We start from the raw sequence: 4,478 nt of genomic DNA on the forward strand, positions 1-4,478 counted from the left end.
CCTCCTCTTCTTCCTCTTCCTCCTTCTTCTCTTCCTCCTCCTTCTCCTCCTCCTCCTCTTCCTCCTCCTCCTCCTTCTCCTCCTCTTCCTACTCCTCTTTTAGTTTTCTTCTTCTTCTTCTTCTTCTTCTTCTACTACTACTACTACTCTTTATTCCTTTTTCTTCCTCTTTTCTTCTTTCTCTTCCTCCCCATCTTCCCTTCCTTCTCCTCCTCCTTCCCATTGCCTTAGTAAGAAAATATATTTCCACAAAGGTGTCATTCATGAGCCAGGCATACCTTGGTAGCTTATTTATCAACTTCCTTTCCACCATCTTCCTCCTAAGTATTTGTGTTTATACCCATAGATTAGTGTTGCTTTCAACCCCACCCCTATCCAATGAGCTAGCTGTTGGCTGTTAATGCTGCTGGGTAAGAGGACTCCCCATTCTTCAGTGGTGTAGTAGCACATGATCCAGCACCCCCCCACACACACACACACATGCTCATGCAAAGAACCCTAATTCAACTACATGAGTTATAAAGTTTTAAAGCAATATGGAAGTAGAAGTCAGAGAGTGAGTGACATGTTGGAAATAAAACTCTGGAGGGAGTGGGAGAAGATGAAAGAGGCTAAGGGGATATGATCAAAACACATTAATGCACATGTGTAAAATTATAAAAGCAATAAATAAAATTGTTTTAATTAAAAAAGATATTCTGAGTTTTAAAGTTTGGTATTGCTCTGGGCTAGTGATATTTAGGTATGATGGTCTCTCCAGATGTCAGGCAATTTTATTAAGGCATGGTCCCTGAGCTTCCTGAGGTAATGTGGAAAGCAACCGATATGCCGGTGGGTGTGCTGGAGCCACTGAGGCATCTGTCATTTGTGATGTTTCCAGATTATGGTGGTTTTTTTTGTTTTTTTTTTTTTTTGTTGTTGTTGTTGTTTTTGGAAAGCAGGTCAAGGAGCACCTGAATTATCACAGCAGCAGCCATTGTTACTGCTTTTATATTCCAAGTTCTTAGAAGGACCCTGACCCCTATGGTGGGTACATTCAATACATGTTCTAGTTGATCATTACAGTAACCACAAAGGAGCACCTGATTTAGCCTTGAGTCAAAAGCAGAGAGCTTAGGCATATCTATCTGTCTTTTCAAATTCACTGAAATATGTCTGAAGGCCAGCCTGGGATAAGAGAAAGCAGAGGGGATGAAATGAAGTTAGGGGTGGAATGGAGTTAGGGGCCTGAGCCCTATCCCACTGATCACTAATTAAGAAAATCTCTTACAGCTGGATCCTACGGAGGCATTTTCTTAATCGAGGCTTCCTACTTTCAGATAACTCTAGGTTGTGTCAAGTTAGCACAAGGCTAGCAAGCGCAGGGGTGGAGCTGGGGGTTGGGGCAGACATCTGCACAAAGACTCCTGAGCAGAGTTAGTAGTCACGTGCGTATGTCTAGGATTGCACATCTGCCTTCCACAGGATGTCCCCTTGATGGAGAGTCTGACACAGACAACCAACAGAGATGAACACTGTCAGAACACCACTGTCCCAAATCTCCTCAAATGTCCTTACCCGGCGATGAATCAGAAGCACAGGCAAGTTCACTTACCTATAGTCTTAACTTTTCACTGTGTAGTGCTCTCTCCAAAACCACTTCTCCAATAAAGAAGCTATACAGTTCTGTTTTTGTGTCAGTATGATGGGTATCCCTTCCTCTTTTAGGGTGTGACCAATCCCTGCCACCCTTGGAGCAAAGTGGCCCCCAAGGAAAAGGAGTCAAGAGTCCAGCCTTGAAACAACAGATGCTACAGGCTTCCTCCCCATGGGATGGGGTCTGGGTGCTGGCTTGCACCTGAGGCAGCACACAGTCCTTACGGGACTGTCTTGATGTAGTCTCCGGATAGGAGAAGACTCAGACAAGAGAGAGGAAACAGTGGTCATTGTCCTTCTTAGGAATTCACAGAATAACGTTCTCACAGGGAAACACATTGGCAAAGTTTTCCTTGGCCACGGGTATGAATGCCAGACTTCCTGGAGATCTTAACTCTACCAAGAATAGAAGAGCAGCATGTAAGTAGCTTCAAGGTACACACACCCTTTCTTCCTCTGTGCTCAGTCCTTAACCACCAGGACCCATTCTCTGGCTGTCCTCTTGTGAACCCTACATATACATAAGGCTCACCCAGGCTTGGGGGAAAAAAAAGCCCCTGTTTTCTCAGAAAACAGAAGGAACCTTTAGCTCCCTCCCTCCACCCCCCCCCTTCTGGGGACATCCTGTTAAAAGCAAGTAGCCAACAAGTTGTCAGAAGTAAGCTGGGACCCTTTTCAGCAGCTGCTCGCTCTGTCTGAGGGTGAAGATCCGATACTGGGTCTGGGATCGAGGGTTGGGACTTGAACATACCTGATGGCCTTAACTGCTCACCTGGAAGTCCAAGGCTAGCTAGCTGCCTTTCCCTGCTCATCTGACCACAAGTCTGAGGAGCCAGAGAGGTCAGGAACATAGCATAGCAGCAGAACATTTGCCTAGCATAGCATAAAACGTGCAGATTATTATTGTTATTGTTGTTGCTGCCTTTTTTTTTCAAGACAGGGTTTCGCTGTGTTGTCCTGCCTGTCCTAGAACTCACTCAGTAGACCAGGCTGACCTTGAACTCAGAGATCTGCTTGCTTCTGCCTCCTGAGTGCTGGGATTAAAGGTGTGCACCACCACTGACTGGCTCTACGTGCGCATGCTTGTGCACGATACCCATTCTAGTGGGTTACTCTTATGGGACTACAGAAAGAGCTAGAATGGCCAGAGGTGCTGACTTAGTCCCGGCCCTGCAGTTCTCAAGCAGTACTGGTGAGGAGCTGGAAGTCTCAGTTCCAGACATTGATTTCCCCTACCCTAGGTAAAATATGGGTCCGCACATGACTGTTAAATGATGACACAAACATGTTCTTTGTCTCAATTCATCCCTACAACCCTCTTTTAGGCAGTTAGCACCCCAAACTTCCAAGTAGAAATACTGGGGCTCAGAGAGGTTAAGCATCTTGCCTGCCATGACACATCTTTTGCTAATTGAGTGTGTTCCTCACCTCATAATCTTACCCTACTCCCTCCCATCCCCCCATCCCCCCATTCCCCCTCCCCCCCCATGCTAGAGAGCCCTAGGCAGAAGGCCTACATAGAATTAACACACATTAGCCAGAGGAGGACCCTCAGGAGTTCACTGGTCTCATTAAGGCCTGGACACGTGTTTTAAATTTCCTTTTCCAGAACCCTGGGGAAAACTTGTTCCATGGTTCCATAGACAGCAGCTGTGGATACAGCTCATTTCCTAGGGCCCTCACTCAGTAGATTCCCTATCAGATCTACCCTCTAGGCCACTGTAGCTGTGTCTGGTGAGGAGGCAGCCATGCCTAGTGCCAGCTCAGCCTTTGTTTGGAACCATGGGGCCTTTGATCACCTGGGTATAATATGGAGTCAGGGTCGACTGGTATCCAGCATGTGCTCTTCAGGTTAAAAAAAAAATGGTTTCAGAAGGTCAGGAGCACTTGAGCTTTAGACCCAAAGCCCCATAGTTTCCAAATCTCAGGTTTTCCTGTGGGCATGCCCCCAAAGAACCCTGTCCCCAGCACTCCTTCCCTGTGCTGGTGATTTCCATTCCTGGGGGACCCACCATCAGAGCTCAGGTTACCCAGAAAAGCTAAGGCAGTCTCTGCTTCTCTGGGAACGTGGAAAGTCGGCTTGGATGATTCTGGAAGTTCTATGTCTCGACTGGGAGAGAAGGACACTCCGATAAAGCCACTGAGTGAGTGGTGTTTGTGTTTCGGAGGGTCATGGTTCCCAAAGACAGTGGTCCGGGCTGAGAGCTATAGCCTAGCAGGGGGACCTGGGTAGGCCAGAACAGAATCGCCATGTAGGAGGTGTGGGGCCACAGTCAGTCACCAGGGAAGCTTGTGGTCTGAGGAGGCAAGGGGAGTCACCAGTGGGCTGGGCGTTGGGTAGAGTCCAAGCCTAACAACTGTCCCAACAACTGGTCCCAACCAGTGAGCCACACAGAGATGGCGGCTGGAATTGAAAAGAATGTCTGGGTTCTCATCAGGAACTGGAAATCCTGGTTTTATGTGACATTTCCCAAATTTTGTGACAGTATCAGCATCTAATTTAATTTATAAGCAACAGACCATCCACTCACCAAATAAATATATCTATTGACTGACTGTGGCCTCCCCTGTCGGTGAAAGGGTGTGGGAGGGGAACCCTGAGATGGACTATTGGAAACAGGGAGTTTATTAGAAGAGTTACTAACCCCATGGATAGACAAGAGAGGCAATGGCACAGTGTGGGTCCCAGAGCCTGAGACAGCATGGTGGATCTCTGAGGAGAATCAGAGCTTCTGTAGAAAAGGTGAAAGTCTCTTGACCTTCCTGAGGATGGTGGGATGTCCCAGTACAAGCCCGATTCCCGGGCAGGGGGCAGGGGGCAGGGGGCAGGGGGCAGGGGGCAG

General features: G+C 47.7%; 1 pseudogene; it reads right to left on the minus strand.

The window, feature by feature from the left end:
* LOC110316858 overlaps positions 1 to 4,478 on the minus strand; it is a 13,275-nt pseudogene that overhangs the window by 950 nt on the left and 7,847 nt on the right.

This window comes from Mus pahari, chromosome 1 (assembly GCF_900095145.1).
Source record: "Mus pahari chromosome 1, PAHARI_EIJ_v1.1, whole genome shotgun sequence".
Classification (NCBI taxonomy): Eukaryota; Metazoa; Chordata; class Mammalia; order Rodentia; family Muridae; genus Mus; species Mus pahari.